The sequence below is a fragment of the Balaenoptera physalus genome, assembly GCF_965194825.1.
Source record: "Balaenoptera physalus genome assembly, chromosome: 9".
In the NCBI taxonomy this organism is placed as follows: domain Eukaryota; kingdom Metazoa; phylum Chordata; class Mammalia; order Artiodactyla; family Balaenopteridae; genus Balaenoptera; species Balaenoptera physalus.
The window spans coordinates 92637654-92656547 of record NC_138888.1 but is presented as its reverse complement, the minus strand read 5'-3'; the positions used below and the strand labels follow the sequence as shown (position 1 = coordinate 92656547).

The 18894-nt window shown below is 39.4% G+C and overlaps 1 long non-coding RNA gene across 2 annotated transcripts in view; it reads left to right on the top strand.

Moving 5' to 3' along the window:
• LOC309666653 overlaps positions 1 to 18894 on the top strand; it is a 544378-nt gene that overhangs the window by 150479 nt on the left and 375005 nt on the right. The window contains exon 2 of one of the 2 annotated variants that reach the window (XR_014267198.1): positions 11872 to 11992. This is a non-coding gene — a long non-coding RNA (uncharacterized lncRNA). Of the gene's footprint in view, positions 1 to 6126; positions 11993 to 18894 lie in introns of those variants that run through there. The other variant, XR_014267199.1, reaches the window with a different exon arrangement.

Genomic DNA, 18894 nt, shown 5'->3' with positions numbered 1-18894 from the left:
GTAGATTTTTTGATGATGGCCATTCTGACTGGTATGAGATGATACCTCATTGTAGTTTTGATTTGCATTTCTCTAATGAGTAAGGATGTTGAGCATTCTTTCATGTGTCTGTAGGCCATCTGTATATCTTCTTTGGAGAAATGTCTATGTAGGTCTTCTGCCCATTTTTGGATTGGGTTGTTTGTTTTTTTGCTATTGAGCTGCATGAGCTGCTTGTAAAGCATGGAGATTAATCCTTTGTCAGTTGCTTCATTTGCAAATATTTTCTCCCATTCTGAGGGTTGTCTTTTGGTCTTGCTTATGGTTTCCTTTGCTGTGCAAAAGCTTTTAAGTTTCATTAGGTCCCATTTGTTTATTTGTGTTTTTATTTCCATTTCTCTAGGAGCTGGGTTAAAAAGGATCTTGCTGTGATTTATGTCATAGAGTGTTCTGCCTATGTTTTCCTCTAAGAGTTTTATAGTGTCTGGCCTTACATTTAGGTCTTTAATCCATTTTGAGTTTATTTTTGTGTATGGTGTTAGGGAGTGTTCTAATTTCATTCTTTTACATGTAGCTGTCCAGTTTTCCCAGTGCCACTTATTGAAGAGGCTGTCTTTTCTCCATTGTATATCCTTGCCTCCTTTATCAAAGATAAGCTGACCATATGTGCGTGGGTTTATCTCTGGGCTTTCTATCCTGTTCCATTGATCTATATTTCTGTTTTTGTGCCAGTACCAAACTGTCTTCATTACTGTAGCTTTGTAATATAGTCTGAAGTCAGGGAGCCTGATTCCTCCAGCTCCATTTTTCGTTCTCAAGATTGCTTTGGCTATTCGGGGTCTTTTGTGCCTCCATACAAATTGTAAAATTTTTTGTTCTAGTTTTGTGAAAAATGCCATTGGTAGTTTGATAGGGATTGCATTGAATCTGTAGAATGCTTTGGGTAGTAGAGTCATTTTCACAATGTTGATTCTTCCAAACCAAGAGCATGGTATATCTCTCCATCTATTTGTATCATCTTTAATTTCTTTCATCAGTGTCCTATAATTTTCTGCATACAGGTCTTTTGTCTCCTTAGGTAGGTTTATTCCTAGATATTTTATTCTTTTTGTTGCAGTGGTAAACGGGAGTGTTTTCTTAATTTCACTTTCAGATTTTTCATCATTAGTATATAGGAATGCAAGAGATTTCTGTGCATTAATTTTGTATCCTGCTACTTTACCAAATTCATTGATTAGCTCTAGTAGTTTTCTGGTGGCAGTTTTAGGATTCTCTATGTATAGTATCATGTCATCTGCAAACAGTGACAGCTTTACTTCTTCTTTGCCTATTTGGATTCCTTTTACTTCTTTTTCTTCTCTGATTGCTGTGGCTAACACTTCCAAAACTATGTTGAATAATAGTGGTGAGAGTGGGCAACCTTGTCTTGTTCCTGATCTTAGTGGAAATGGTTTCAGTTTTTCACCATTGAGGACAATGTTGGCTGTGGGTTTGAGGACAATGTTGGCTGTGGGTTTGTTATTATGTTGAGGAAAGTTCCCTCTATGCCTACTTTCTGCAGGGCTTTTATCATAAATGGGTGTTGAATTTTGTCAAAAGCTTTCTCTGCATCAATTGAGATGATCATATGGTTTTTCTCCTTCAATTTGTTAATATGATGTATCACGTTGATTGATTTGCATATATTGAAGAATCTTTGCATCCCTGGAATAAACCCCACTTGATCATGGTGTATAATCCTTTTAATGTGCTGTTGGATTCTGTTTGCTAGTATTTTGTTGAGGATTTTTGCATCTATGTTCATCAGTGATATTAGCCTGTAGTTTTCTTTCTTTGTGACATCTTTGTCTGGTTTTGGTATCAGGGTGATGGTGGCCTCGTAGAATGAGTTGGGGAGTGTTCCTCCGTCTGCAATATTTTGGAAGAGTTTGAGAAGGATAGGTGTTAGTTCTTCTCTAAATGTTTGATAGAATTCGCCAGTGAAGCCATCTGGTCCTGGGCTTTTGTTTGTTGGAAGATTTTTAATCACAGTTTCAATTTCAGTGCTTGTGATTGATCTGTTCATATTTTCTATTTCTTCCTGGTTCAGTCTCAGTAGTTTGTGCATTTCTAAGAATCTGTCCATTTCTTCCAAGTTGTCCATTTTATTGGCATAGAGTTGCTTGTAGTAATCTCTCATGATCGTTTGTATTTCTGCAGTGTCAGTGGTTACTTCTCCTTTTTCATTTCTAATTCTATTGACTTGAGTCTTCTCCCTTTTTCTCTTGATGAGTCTGGCTAATGGTTTATCAATTTTGTTTATCTTCTTGAAGAACCAGCTTTTAGTTTCATTGATTTTTGTTATTGTTTCCTTCATTTCTTTTTCATTTATTTCTGATCTGATCTTTATGATTTCTTTCCTTCTGCTAGCTTTGGGGTTCTTTGCTCTTCTTTCTCTAATTGCTTTAGGTGCAAGGTTAGGTTGTTTATTCGAGATGTTTTCTGTTTCTTGATGTAGGCTTGGATTGCTATAAACTTCCCTCTCAGAACTGCTTTTGCTGCATCCCATAGGTTTTGGGTAGTTGTGTCTCCATTGTCATTTGTTTCTAGGTATTTTTTGATTTCCCCTTTGATTTCTTCAGTGATCACTTCGTTATTAAGTAGTGTATTGTGTAGCCTCCATGTGTTTGTATTTTTTACAGATCTTTTCCTGTAATTGATATCTAGTCTCATGGCGTTGTGGTCAGAAAAGATATTTGATACGATTTCAATTTTCTTAAATTTACCAAGGCTTGATTTGTGACCCAAGATATGATCTATCCTGGAGAATGTTCCATGAGCACTTGAGAAAAATGTGTATTCTGTTGTTTTTGGGTGGAATGTCCTATAAATATCAATTAAATCCATCTTGTTTAATGTATCATTTAAAGCTTGTGTTTCCTTATTTATTTCATTTTGGATGATCTGTCCATTGGTGAAAGTGGGGTGTTAAAGTGCCCTACTATGATTGTCTTACTGTCGATTTCCCCTTTTATGGCTGTTAGTATTTGCCTTATGTATTGAGGTGCTCCTATGTTGGGTGCATAAATATTTACAATTGTTATACCTTCCTCTTGGATCGATCCCTTGATCATTATATAGTGTCCTTCTTTGTCTCTTGTAATAGTCTTTATTTTAAAGTCTATTTTGCCTGATATGAGAATTGCTACTCCAGCTTTCTTTTGATTTCCATTTGCATGGAATATCTTTTTTCATCCCCTCACTTTCAGTCTGTATGTGTCTCTAGGTCTGAAGTGGGTCTCTTGTAGACAGCATATATATGGGTCTTGCTTTTGTATCCATTCAGCCAGTCTACGTCTTTTGGTGGGAGCATTTAATCCATTTACATTTAAGGTAATTATTGATATGTATGTTCCTATTCCCATTTTCTTAAATATTTTGTGTTTGTTATTGTAGGTGTTTTCCTTCTCTTGTGTTTCTTGCCTAGAGAAGTTCCTTTAGCATTTGTTGTAAAGCTGGTTTGGTGGTGCTGAACTCTCTCAGCTTTTGCTTGTCTGTAAAGGTTTTAATTTCTCCATCACATCTGAATGAGATCCTTGCTGGGTAGAGTAACCTTGGTTGTAGGTTTTTCTCCTTCATGACTTTAAGTACATCCTGCCACTCCCTTCTGGCTTGCAGAGTTTCTGCTGAAAGATCAACTGTTAACCTTATGGGGATCCCCTTGTGTGTTATTTGTTGTTTTTCCCTTGCTGCTTTTAATATGTTTTCTTTATATTTAATTTTTGATAGTTTGATTAATATGTGTCTTGGCGTGTTTCTCCTTGGATTTCTCCTGTATCGGACTCTCTGTGCTTCCAGGACTTGATTAACTATTTCCTTTCCCATTTTAGGGAAGTTTTCAACTATAATCTCTTCAAATATTTTCTCAGTCCCTTTCTTTTTCTCTTCTTCTTCTGGGACCCCTATAATTCGAATGTTGGTGTGTTTAATGTTGTCCCAGAGGTCTCTGAGACTGTCCTCAGTTCTTTTCATTCTTTTTTCTTTATTCTGCTCTGCAGTAGTTATTTCCACTATTTTATCTTCCAGGTCACTTATCCGTTCTTCTGCCTCAGTTATTCTGCTATTGATCCCATCTAGAGTATTTTTAATTTCATTTATTGTGTTTTTCATTGTTGCTTGGTTCCTCTTTAGTTCTTCTACATCCTTGTTAAATGTTTCTTACATTTTGTCTATTCTATTTCCAAGATTTTGGATCATCTTTACTATCATTATTCTGAAGTCTTTTTCAGGTAGACTGCCTATTTCCTCTTCATTTGTTAGGTCTGGTGTGTTTTGACCCTGCTCCTTCACCTGCTGTGTGTTTTTTTGTCTTCTCATTTTGCTTATCTTACTGTGTTTGGGGTCTCCTTTTCACAGGCTGCAGGTTCATAGTTCCTGTTGTTTTTGGTATCTGTCCCCAGTGGCTAAGGTTGGTTCAGTGGGTTGTGTAGGCTTCCTGTTGGAGGGGAGTAGTGCCTGTGTTCTGGTGGATAAGGCTGGATCTTGTCTTTCTGGTGGGCACATCCACGTCTAGTGGTGTGTTTTGGGGTGTCTGTGGCCTTATTATGATTTTAGGCAGCCTCTCTGCTAATGGGTGGGGTTGTGTTCCTGTCTTGCTAGTTGTTTGGCATAGGGTGTCCAGCACTGTAGCTTGCTGGTCGTTGAGTGAAGCTGGGTCTTGATGTTGAGATGGAGATCTCTGAGAGATTTTTGCTGTTTGGTATTACGTGGAGCTGGGAGGTCTCTTGCGGACCAGTGTCCTGAAGTTGGCTCTCCCACCTCAGAGGCACAGCCCTGATGCCTGGCTGGAGCACCGAGAACCTTTCATCCACATGGCTTAGAATAAAAGGGAGAAAAAAATAGAAAGAAAGAAAGAGGATAAAAGAAAATAAAGTAAAGCTACTATAATAAAAAATAAGAGAAAAAAATTATTAAGAATAAATGTATCCAGAAAAAATTTTTTTTAATTTTTAAAAATAGATTTGTTTTTTATAATAAAAAATAAAAAAATTATTAAGAAAAAAATTTATTAAGAAAAAAATTTTTCTAATTTTTTAAAATAAAAAATATGAAAAAACTTATTAAAAATTTTTTTAATTTCTAAAAATAGAAAATAAGGAAAAAATTATTAAGAAAACATTTATTAGAAAAAAAAAAAAAACGGACGGACCTAACCCTAGGACTAATGGTGAAAGCAAAGCTATACAGACAAAATCTCACCCAGAAGCATACACATATACACTCACAAAAAAAGGAAAAAGGGAAAAATTAATATATCCTGCTCCCAAAGTCCACCTCTTGAATTTGGGATGATTCGTTGTCTATTCAGGTATTCAACAGATATAGGCACATCAGGTTGTTTGTGGAGCTTTAATCCGCTGCTTCTGAGGCTGCTGGGAGAGATTTCCCTTTCTCTTCTTTGTTCGCACAGCTCCTGGGGTTCAGCTTTGGATTTGGACCCGCCTCTGCGTGTAGGTCACCTGAGGGCGTCTGTTCTTCGCTCACACAGGACGGGGTTAAAGGAGCAGCTGCTTCGGGGGCTCTGGCTCACTCAGGCCGCGAGGACGGAGGGGTACGGAGGAGGCGGGGCGAGCCTGCGGCGGCAGAGGCCGGCGTGACGTTGCACCAGCCTGAGGCGCGCCGTGCGTTCTCCCGGGGAAGTTGTCCCCGGATAGCGGGAGCCTGGCAGTGGCGGGCTGCACAGGCTCCCGGGAGGGGCGGTGTGGAGAGCGACCTGTGCTTGCACATAGGCTTCTTGGTGGCGGCAGCAGCAGCCTTAGCGTCTCACGCCCGTCTCTGGAGTCCACGCTGATGGCCGTGGCTCGCGCCCGTCTCTGGAGTTCGTTTAGGCGGCACTCTGAATCCCCTCTCCTTGCGCGCCGCAAAACAAAGAGGCAAGAAAAAGTCTCTTGGCTCTTCGGCAGCTGCAGACTTTTTCCCGGACTCCCTCCAGGCTAGCACCGATGCCCGAGCCTCAGCTCCCAGCCCCGCCCGCCCCGGTGGGGGAGCAGACAAGCCTCTCGGGCTGGTGAGTGCTGCTCGGCGCCGAGCCTCCATGCGGGAATCTCTCCTCTTTGCCCTCCGCACCCCTGTGGCTGCGCTCTCCTCCGTGGCTCCGAAGCTTCCCCGCTCTGCCACCCGCAGTCTCTGTCCACGAAGGGGCTTCCTAGTGTGTGGAGACCTTTCCTCCTTCACAGCTCCCTCCCACTGGTGCAGGACCCGTCCCTATTCTTTTGTCTCTGTTATTTCTTTTTTCTTTTGCCCTACCCAAGTACGTGGGGATTTTCTTGCCTTTTGGGAGGTCTGAGGTCTTCTGCCAGCGTTCAGTGGGTGTTCTATAGGAGCAGTTCCACGTGTAGATGTATTTCTACTGTATCTGTGGGAAGGAAGGTGATCTCCGCGTCTTAACCTTCCGCCATCTTGCCCCAAGTCCTCTAGACTTTTATTTTTATAGATTCCTTAAAATTAATATTATTTTGTTCCCAGATATTTTATAGAATTGTTTTTATTTTCTTTGTATTTAAATTAGTGTTTTATTTTCAATTTTCTAAATAATAGTGGGGAAATTCTTTATTTTTGTTTATTTTCTGGTATCCAGTCACTTAGTCAACTTTCTTATCAAGTCTAATAACTTTTACTTTGTCTGAAATTCTTTGTTAAATAATTCTATCATCTTAAAAATATAATGCTTTTAACTCCTTATTTCTAATATTTAAAAATCGTATTTTATTGCAGAAATAGTAATGGTAAAATATTTTTGAATTATTTTAGCTCTAGTGAATATCTTGTATATCAAATTCACAGTGGAAAATGAGATGAAGCTTCAATTGCTACAAAGGCCTATGTGTTTTAAAATTGTGTATCACAAACTAATTTCAGTTATATATAAATACCACCTTACATATATATTTATATATAAAATATCACCTTCTTTAGTGTTACAATTGCACATAAAGCAACGACTCAAATCAAATATTATTTTTTAGTACCAGGGACAGCATTTTGAATGTACATCTCCGGGCATCAACTCCCAAAACTTCTTTACCATTTCTGTCTATGTTGGTTACAAAGGCTCTTTTTCTCAGAAAATTTTCCTCTTTCATGATTCCTTTTTATGCTAAGGTCTATTAGAAGACCTATAAAGGGAATCTCTTTTTCTTTATATCACTTGTTTAGTGACACAGCTTTAACCCCTTACTAACTATATATATCAGCCTACGTGATATTATTAACCTCTTAGTCAGTGTGGTTTTGAGAGTGCATGTTTTTTAGTCTGATGATAGAAGGATAAGTCGATCTTTCTGGAATATGTATGAGCCTAAAAATGTGACAGCAAATATATTTCTGTAATACTATTCAGACTTTTCATGACTTCTTTGTCAAGTCAAAAATAAGACATAATTTTCAAATGGAAATAAACTTACTTTAGAATACTGTGGAGTTTTAAACACACAACCAATGTGATTAAGTACAAACGTATTGGAACAAATCAGGAATTGGCTAATGGGGCACAGGGAGGGGGCACTGTTTATCCTGGCCATGAGGTCTGCTTGTGTATAACACGCAGGATTTGGGAGCCTCAGGGGAGCCAGTGAGAACTTTTCCTTTGACTCTCTGAATGGTCTGGCTTAAGAATTCAGACAGGAAAGATGATGCATTCTGCTGATGACCGGGTCAGCACCGTGGGGAACTGATGCAGAGGCTTTCTAGAGACATGTCAGTCTGTGAGCCACCCCAGCAATAGCAGGAAAATGATATTAGAAGGAATTAAGAGAGGTGTATATATCAGTTCCCCGTAGGTTTCTGATCAGGGTTTTGATGTAGGCTTGTGAGCTGTAAAAAGCCTTGGTACCCTTTTTGCCTTCTTTGACTGCTGTCCATATAGCCGGGGCTTTTTTGTTCTTTCTTCTTCTCTCCAGTTACTCCAACCAGATTTCATATGGAGGCTCACTTTGAGACTTCCATGATGCCATCACTTTATTCATCATCTAGGGCAGTTTGCACTTGCCTCCAAAATTGCAACTGTCATGATGCAATGTAATTATTTGTTAACTTCCTGAGGACACCATGTACTGTCAAGGGTGTTGTTGAATTTACAGCGGGGCTGCTTTTAGGAAAAAAGAGGTGGACTCAAGTAGAACAGTGATGAAAAAGCCTAATTTAGGAGGAAATGGCAGCTATGCATTAAAAAAAGACACTGATTTTAGAGAAGAGGCTCTTTGAAGGCTATGTCTTGGTTGTTGCAGATAAGCCTGGGGGCTATATTATTTATGTTACTTCTTACCTCCAACATGATCGAAAGGGATAAGATACCTGAATTACCTAGTTCAGCATAGATATCTTATTGAAAACACCAAAGATAATTTACAGTTTCTCAAATATATCTGATGATCAACATCATCTGGAATGATTGTTAAATATACAGATTACCAGGCCTCTTGCCTTGAAATCCTAGTTTAGAAAGCCAGTGTTGGTTGCCCAGGAATTTGGGTTTCAAACCAGCACACTCCTGGTGAATCTGGGGCATGGTAGTTGTTTGAGGATCAATTATATAGGCTATAATATTAAGAAAATGGATGTTTCTTTTCTTCTTCCAATATCTATTCTTTGCTTCCTTTTTTATAACAGTGGAACCCACAGATGAAGACACAGTTATAAAAATTGTATGTGTGACTAGATATAGCCAATATGATATATGTGGAACTGACATATATAACTTCCTGATATTGTCCTTAAGGAGACAGTCTGAGCTGCTCTTCCAGCCCTGCCTTCATCTTGCTGCATGGGTGGGATATGGACACGGTGGGTGCACCATCATGGGCCATGCAAATGAGGACCACACTGTAGGTTTGAGGGAGCAGTGAGATAGAGGGAGTCAGAGTCTCTGGACATTCTCATGGAGCAGAGCCCTTTCACGAGAGAGACATTTCTATCTAGCTATTTCCGATCTCCGTTATATATCATCAAGCTATATCTTAAATAACATAACATATGATAAAATTGCAAAAAAATAAAATAAAACATAGAGCCTGGTAAAAATATAAGTTAATATATGAAGACCAAAATAGAAACCAGAACCTTCAGTCATAGTTATTTATGTAAACTGGTTATCTCTGAGACATGCATTTCGTTCCAAGTTTCTATGAGGTAGAAGTAAAAAGTACATGGGTAGATACACTTTCTCCAATATCATAAGGTAAAGCTTGCCTTATGACTTAATTCTAAAACAATTTCTTCATGTGTTGCTACTTGACATATGACAAGTGCTGCAATGACATATGCAGTGAACAGGGACCTCAGTAACTACTCACAGCAATTGTATTCGAGGTTTCACAGTGTAGTTCCTTTGTGTGCCCCTTAACAACAGTAATCAAGATCATTACTATCCTGGAATCAACGCGGTGTAGATTTCTGGTGCTTGGAACTGATTTAAGTATAAAATCTAACACTATTACAGCGCTGGTTTTCATAGTCTTTAGTTATTAGAATCCATCTTCTATTGTCAAGTGAAATCTTTGGCAGAAGGTCAGTATATAAAATCAAACTCCCTTGATTTGCATGGGAGTGAGAGACTCTGAAATCTGCCACCTTGGCCTGCCCTTGTGCTTGAAACCCAACCATAGAAATCTAGAACACAATAGGGAAGATCTTGCTTTAGAGGAATGGGTGCCTGCCTGTGCTTCAAATCACATGCTATAAATATCACTCTCCTTTACATGGGTTTTGATAAGATTAGGACAGCAGACCATTCCAGGTTGTATTCACTGGCAAAATCCCATGCATTTATATAGATTATGAAAACTGGCAACAGCAAATTCCAAAAAGATTATGAAGTGTTTAGACAGTCTCTGGTGTATTTTGATGATTTTTTTAGAGTAATATGGATTCTGGTTGCCTGGTGATTTAAATTGATAATTTACTGGTCAGAATAGATTGGTATAATCCTATCCTTCTGAAGTAACTTAAGAACTTGAATTTCCTCATTAAAATTTTTAAACATCTGCCATGTTGGAAAGAACAGAGGCATATATGAAAAGAAGTGCTGGAACAGTGAAAAGGGAAAATGGAAAATTAATTCAGAGGATTTGGAATTGTTCTAAAGTAAAACTTGTTTTTTAGATGGAAACACTTAATGGAGCTAACAAGATTTTTAGGGATTGATTTCTTGATTGGTCCCAGATTTTGGAAATCTTCATTCCAAATCTCTGTCTGAGGTATTTTTTAAAACCATGGAAATAGAGCTGGTAGCTTAGTAACTAATACTGCTTTGGAGATTAACATTTTCAAGCAGGGCACCTTTGTTCATGAAAAATATAGAATCTACAAAAAAAGAAGCAGCTTGAAATTCAAAGCAGACATTTGGCTTATTATATTGGGTTAATTAAGGATAACAGGGAATGAAGACATCAATAGAATTTTGTCACTTAAGAGTTTGTTTTGTTACAGAGAAGATAATATTGTTTCACAGGATTACAATAAAGGCTACACGAGCAGAATTAATTTTGAAGATTCCTGAATACTTGTTTTGCATACAATCCTCCAACACAGAGTCTAATTATTCCTTTTTTGAGTCACAGAGAAGCAGAACTTGAAAACACCTCATTCATTCCAGTATATATTTTTAATGTCTCTCTGTGTGTGTTTGTGTGTGTGGGGGTGTGAATGTGTAGAGTGAGCACGTTTGAAAAAATCTGACTTTGAATGCCTTTTTTTCAGTAACCTACACTATCCCCTCGCTCATCACTGGCTCCACCATTTCTGTCTTAACACTTTTGCCCTGCCTTCCAGTGATATTAATCGTCCAGGTTTTGAGGCATGTGTGCCTGCCAATTTGTAACCCATCAGGCTAATTCCTGCCTCTGGCATCTGAAGGGAAGTTGAGTTGCTTGCACTCATTCTTTGACTCTTTCTACATGTGAGTAGCCTCTTTACATGGTGGGCTTGAAGGCAGTGGTAGGCCAGCTGACTCCTGACAGCTCATTATGCACATTCTTCCCAAGCCATGATCAGGAACCCTTAGCTTGGTAGCGTGAAATCAGCCCTTGTGATATTTACACCATGGAAATCTACAACTGCTATAAATGGCGGTGGGTGTAGAGGTGAGTTACCAGGACACCACTGGTTTGAGGGTACACCTGGATGCTACCAAATCTGCTCTTAAAAAGGTGGGAATTGACTCTTTGCTTTCAGAGTCAACACTTGGTGGTGCATTTAGCTTACCAGATATAGAAGGATGATTTTCTCCTGAAAGTAAATACTAATTAGGCTACAAGGAATACAAGGATTGTAAGGAAGGAAAGAGGTTGAAGAAACTAAATGTTAGAAATTAAGATGATAGATTCTAGAGTGAGATTTCCAGGGGTCTGTAATTAAATTCTGAGCGAGCACCATGATGTAGATAGAATAATTGTTATATTTCAGATGAGGAAACTAAGGCTCAGTTGATAGCATGTCTATGATTACACAAATGTTATGGGACAGAGGTGGGCTTCATTATTATTATTATTATTATTATTATTATTATTATTATCACCTAGGTCTGCTGGATTCCATAGCATAATACCTCTTCAGAAAGCTTAGAATTTTTTGTCTTCTCAGTTATGGGATAATTGCCAGAGACCACAATGTAGGTTTAGGTTTGGCTGCAAATAACAGAGACTAAAAAGGACCACCTGTATCAGTCAAGCGTTGCTGCAAAACAAACCACTCCAAAACTTAATGGCACGCTGCAGTCAAGCATTTATCATGCTCACAGGTCTTGGGGTGGTTCCAACTAAGGCTGAAGGTCTGTGGATCAGCGGGGGTTGGGTGGAGTTCTGCTTCACCTGCAGATTTGAAGGTGAACTTCAAATCCTTCTCTCTCTCATTCTTCAGGGACCTGCAGGCTAATAAGCCAATTTCTTCTCATGACAATGACAAGCAAAATAGGATGAGCTCAACTGCACAAATACATTTCAAGCCTCTCCTGCTAATATTCCACTGGCCAAGGCCAAAGGTAAGGGTTGGGGAAAAACACTCTGCCTTTTGTGGGAAGAACTGTAAAGACACATAGCAGGCGGGATACAGGGAGAGGTGAGGAATTGGGGCCAATATTCCGTGTATTACATTCTGGAACAGTGGCTTAAAAAGATAGGTGTTTGTTTCACTATCACAGGAAGGTCTGGAGATACTTTGTCCACTCCAGCAGTTTCATTCCATGAAGCCCTGAAGGACCTAGTCTCCTTCTATTTTCTATCTGATTACTCTGCATACTGTTGCCAAGAGTAAGTGTCAACAATCTTTTTCTCTAAAGGGCTAGATACCAAATATTTAGGCTTTGTGGATCAGAAGGTCTCTGTTGTAAACACTCAGTGCTGCCATTGTGGTGAGAAAGCAGCCATAAACAGTAAGTAAACTAATGAATGTGGTTGTGTTTCAATACATTTTTTTAAATGGGTGCTAACATTTGAATTTCAAATAATTTTCATGTGTCATGAAATACTATTTGTCTTTGAGTTTTTTCAGCATCTAACAATGTAAAATCCATTCTTTGCTTGTTACTGTATAAAAATAGGCAGCTGGCGTAATTTGTCTCTGGGGCTGTAGTTTGCTGACCCCTGCCCCAGATCATCTAAAGGATCAAATGGTTGCTAAAGCATCACAGCTGTATCAGTCAGTAGGAAGGAAGGGAAGAAGAAAAAGGGAGCAAAGGGCATGTTCAGGCTGGATTTTAAGAAAGGCTGCTAAAAGCTGCCATGTGACATTTCTCCTTGTATCTCATTGGCCAGATTTAATCACACGGTCACACCTAGCTGCAAGGGAAGCTGGGATTAGCAGGCTTTTTGCTGATCAGTCAACTACCCGGCTAAAAACTGGGGCTTCTTTCTCTGTGGAGGAAGGGGAAAATAACACTGCAGGACACCCAGCAGGCTCTGGTGTTCAGTGTGCAGAGTGTGGAGGTGAAGAGGTAGAAGAACTGAATTCACTGACCACACGATTGGACATAATTACTGTGTCACTAAATCCTATTTTTTTTAAATCATAGAGAAGGGAAATGCCTACTTCAAAAATAATATACCATAAGCTTTCTCTTTGAGAAAGGAAAATAAGAATCAGAAATAGGAGTCTTCCTTTATAAATAGGAAAACAATTAAAAAAAACTATAAAGCAAATTATTTGATCCAAAGTTTTTTTTCCCTTATGACTCTGTGCATTGTCTCTACTCTATATTTGTAAATACACTAATTTTTTTATTGATGTATAATTGATTTACAATGTTGTGTTAGTTTCTTGTGTACAGCAAAGTGATTCACTTATACATATATATATGTATTCTTTTTCAGATTCTTTTCCATTATAGGTTATTATGAGATATTGCATACAGTTCCCTATGCTCTACAGTAGGTCCTTGCTGTTCATCTATTTTATATATAGTAGTGGTAAATACTCGTAATTTTTGATGTAGTGAAAAACCCTTTTAATCAGTAGACTTAATTATCATGTTTTGTGACTATCCATCATTATCTAAGCCATGTTCTCAGACCCTGACTCCTATCTAAGTTTGTCTGGGTGTCGAGGTTTGTGAAACATGTATCAGGTAATTGTGGTTGGTTATAAAACATGGCTCATGTAAAAAATAGTAATTGTTCATAAAGTGTAACTCTCATCAGTCAGGTCAAATATAACTAAAGTAAAAATGAAACTACTGTGAGTTAAAAACAAGCAAACAAAAAAAGCAACTTACCAATCTTTTGTCTCCTATTACTAAGGCTTGCCCTTTTGCAACCCTAAAAACACTTCAGGGTAATTTTATAACAGGAATGGTAGCAGAAGTCTTTGATGCCCCACTTTGTTCCAACCTCTCAGCCCACATGGAATCAGAGTCCTAGCTGTGATGGGCATGTCTGTGCACAGGAAGGGTCCTGCCTCAGGGGCCTCCCATGCTTCATTCCACATTTCTGCCTCAGGACTTTCTCCAACCAAAGCTGCCAACCTCAGTTCCACACAGGTACAGCCATAGTGCAAGGGCATTGGTAGTCCTTGGGCAAGCCTTAAAAGACTGGGGCACAGGAATCAGTGGGTAAGTGTTCCACACTCCTAGACTTTGGATGAAATGTTCTGGGTTTTTTTTTCTTTTTTAAAAAATTTATTTTATTGAAGTATAGTTGATTTACAATGTTTTGTTAATTTCTGGTGTACAGCAAAGTGATTCAGTTATACACATACATAATTGTTTGCATCTGCTAATCCCAAACTCCCAATCCATCCCTCCCTTACCCCACCTCCCCCTTGGCAATGACAAGTCTGTTCTCTATGTCTGTGAGTCTGTTTCTGTTTCATAGATAAGTTCATTTGCGGCACATTTTAGATTCCACCTGAAAATGGACATTTAGGTTTCTTCCATGTCTTGGCTATTGTGAATAGTGCTGCTATGAACATAGGTGTGCATGTATCTTTTTGAATTATAGTTTCGTCTGGATATATGTCCAGGAGTGGGATTGCAGGATCATATGGTAGTTGTATTTTTAATTTTTTGAGGAACCTCCATACTGTTCTCCATGGTGGCTGCACCAATTTACATTCCTACAACACTGCAGGAAGCTTCCCTTTTCTCCACACCCTCTCCAGCATTTGCTATTTGTAGACTTTTTAATTATGGCCATTCTGATCCGTGTGAAATGTTACCTCATTGTAGTTTTGATTTGCATTTCTCTTATAGTTAGTGATGTTGAGCATCTTTTCATGTGCCTGTTGGCCATCTGTATGTCTTCTTTGGAGAAATGTCTATTTAGGTCTTCTGCCCATTTTTTGATTGGGTTGATTTTTGTTATTAAGTTGTATGAACTGTTTGTATATTTTGGAAATTAAGCCCTTGTCGGTTGCATCATTTGCAAATATTTATTCCCAGTCCATCAGTTGTCTTTCCTTTTTGTTTATGATGGTTTTTTTTCTTTTTTTCTTTTTTTTCCCTGTACTCATCTGAGAGGCCCTAGCAAAGCTGAATTTTTGTTGCGAGGACAGTGACCTCAGTGCTTCCCTAATCCTATTCTTGGTATTACTTCCCAGAAAAACTACCCACATTTTCATTCTTATCTCAGTCTTTGCTTTCAAGTCCGAACTAAGCCCAGAAATTCAGTCTATTACCTCTCCTTTTCAGTGATTTAATAAAAGTGTTCCTCATAGTTTCTGTACCTAAAAGATAATGACAAATGTGTTTCTTTCAAAATAAAATCCAGTAGTATCATTTGTGTAGTGCTTCTCGAGCTTTTGAACTCATGAGAATCTGTTGGAGGATTCGTTAAAACACAGATTGCTGGGCCCCATTCCAACGAATCTGGGTGGTCTGGGGTAGAGAATGTGCATTTAAGAATGTGCATTTCTCACCAGTTTCCAGGTGATGCTTATTCTGCTGTTTCTGGGACCACACCCTGAGAACCACTGCATTAGTGTGTTTTAAATAAACACACCAAAGGTTCAAGCAACACCTTGAATGAGAATGAATGCATCTTAATGTCTTAATCAATTCGGCCTGCTATAACAAAATACCACAGACTGGGTGGCTTATAAATGGCAGGAATTTTCTGCTCACAGCTCTGGAGGCTGGAAATCCAAGATCAGGGTGCCAGCATGGTTAGATACAGGCCCTTTTCTAGGGTGCAGACTTCTCATTGTATCCTTACATGGTGGAAAGGGCTAGGGAACTCAGTGGAATCTCTCTCTCTCTCTTTTAAAAAATTTTTATTGAAATACAGTTGATTTACAATGTTGTGTTAGTTTTAGGTATACAGCAGAGTGATTCAGTTATATATATATATATATATATATATATATATATATATATATATACACACATATATATGTATATATATACATATTCTTTTTCAGATTCTTTTCCATTATAGGTTATTACAAGATATTGAGTATAGTTCCCTGTGCTGTGCAGTAGGTCCTTGCTGGTTATCTATTTTATATATAATAGTGTATATAGTGGGATCTCTTTTATAAAAGCACTATTTCCATTCATGAGGACTCCACCCTCCTCTTCCAAAGGCCCTGCCTTCTAACATCACCACATTGGACATTAGGAATCCATCATGTGAATTTTGGGATGACACACATTCAGACCATAGTAGATGGGAATGACATAGAATACCTAGGAACATGTTGGGACACAGGTCCAGAAGCAACTCTGAGGAGAAAGAAATCTAAGGAAAAAGGTAGAAAGGGCAGGAGTGCATGCACTAAAGTCATGATAGATATCCAAGAATCAGAAAAGTCATGTAAGACTGAGCAGGCAGGTCAATGATCAAATAGCAGCCATCTGTACAAACTCACATGGAGCCAAATGGCATCAAAGAGATCCAGTTGTAGGGCCATGTCTCCAGCCAGTGGAGATCAAGGAGATTAGAAGCCAAGATCAGGAAAACCACTGGAAGAGATGGTAGGATTGAAGTATTGTCTATGTGATCACTGGGACCCTAAAAATCAATGAGAGTGATGGGAGGGACCTGGACCAGTGCTTCAATATTCAGATGTGGCTGCCATTCAATTATGACAGTGACTTCTCTTAGGTTCCTTCTTTCTTCCCTCCTTCCCTCTCTCTCCTTCCTTCCCTTCCTTCATTCAATAAACAGTTGACATACTACATGCTACTTGAGCCTCCTGTGGCTACTCAGAGAATGAATTTGACCTGATCCTTATGTGTGTACTTCCTCACTTATCCCAATAGTCAACATTCATTCACTTAATCATTCATACACGGATATTTACTGAGTGCCTCTTATGCAGACGCCCTTATTGAATACTACAAATGCATAGTCCCAGACTTGAGTCTCTTGGGGGATTATGTTACCTGCCCAAGTTATAGGGTGTGAAATCAGAAAACTCTTCATCATGACGAATCCTGATTTATCAGCCATCCGCAAAGACCTTTGCCCAATATTGCTGTCTTCTGCCATCTCTTTTAAAGTAAAGCTGAATTGCATTGAACTAGATGCTTGTGCATGCTTTCCTTTTGAAATTGAGAAACAATGAGAATTGAGCCAATCATTAAGTTTTTTTTTTTTAATTAATTAATTAATTTATTTATTTATTTTTGGCTGTGCTGGGTCCCCGCCTCTGTGCGAGGGCCCTCCCCAGCCGCGGCGAGCGGGGGCCACTCTTCATCGCGGCGCGCGGGCCTCTCACCGTCGCGGCCTCTCCCGCCGCGGAGCACAGGCTCCAGACGCGCAGGCTCAGCAGTTGTGGCTCACGGGCCCAGCCGCTCCGCGGCATGTGGGATCCTCCCAGACCAGGGCTCGAACCCGTGTCCCCTGCATTGGCAGGCAGACTCTCAACCACCGCGCCACCAGGGAAGCCCTAAGTTTTAAAGTATCGTTAAAGTATAGACTGTCCGGTCTCAGGTAGCTGTGGCTTTGAACCCCAAGCTTGCCATTTAGGATGGCCTTGGGGTGAAATTGCACCTCCTGAGCCCCGATTTCCTTATTCATTGAAACAGACTGCAGACATCTTCTCATAGGGCTGTTTTAAGAATAAAATGATACTTGTCTTTCTCTGTCTGATTTATTTCACTTAGTATGATAATCTCTAGATCCATCCATGTTGCTGCAAATGGCATTATTGCATTCTTTTTTTACGGCAGAGTAATATTCCATTGTATATATGTGCCACATCTATCACTTATATGTGGAATCTAAAAAAAAATGATGCAAATGAACTTATTTACAAAACAGAAACAGATTCACAGACTGAGAAAATAAACTTATGGTTCCTAAAGGGGAAAGGTGGAGGGGGGAAGGCTAAATTAGGAGTTTGGGATTAACATATACATACTACTATATATAAAATAGATAATTAACAAGGACCTACTGTATAGCACAGGGCTATACAGCACTCTACTCAATACTCTGTAATTACCTATATGGGAAAAGAATCTGTAAAAGAATAGATATAGGTATGTGTATAACTGAGTCACTTTGCTGTACACCTGAAACTAACACAACATTGTAAATCAGCTTTACTCCATTATAAAATAAAAATTAGGGGCTTCCCTGGTGGCACAGTGGTTGAGAATCTGCCTGCCAATGCAGGAGACACGGGTTCGAGCCCTGGTCTGGGAAGATCCCACATGCCGCGGAGCAACTAAGCCTGTGTGCCACAACTACTGAGCCTGCGCGTCTAGAGCCTGTGCTCCGCAACAAGAGAGGCCACCATAGTGAGAGGCCCGCGCACCGCGATGGAGAGTGGCCCCCGCTCGCCGCAACTAGAGAAAGCCCTCGCACAGAAACAAAGACCCAACACAGCCAAAAATAAATAAATAAATAAAGAATAAAAAAATATATAAAAATAAAAATTAAAAAAAAGAATAAAATGAGGTGATGTACATAAACTTTTTAGCAGAGCACCTCACATGCAGGACAGCACACTTGGATAAATGTCTCTTAAACAATGGGGTTTTACACTGTCCCACTTCACAAGTCCAGCATTGGGAGGCCAGCCTCCTTCAGTCCCCACTCTTCCCCAGCCTCTGGGTGCTGCCTTTCATCCTGCACATGTTTTCTCATGGTTGCAAGATGCCTGCCACTGCAGGACCCACAGAAATACAAAGGAAGGGGATACTGGGTGAGAGAAATGTCCTCACGGGTCTTGCTCTTTTCAGCAGGGAGGCTTATCGCTCTTATCACTAAGAGCCTCTCTGTGGAATCCTTTTATGTCTCATCTACAGGCAAGTGAAGCTGGTAACTTGAATAGCTGACATTTTCAAATGATCATGGAGGGAGGGAGTATAGCCAGTGGAACACGAGGAGGGGAGCAGCTTTTGCTCGGCGACCTACGCTATCTGCCACGTATGCTGAAATAAAAATAGATTTTATCTTATAGATTTTCTGAGGAGTCATTTTTAATTAATATATTCACAGT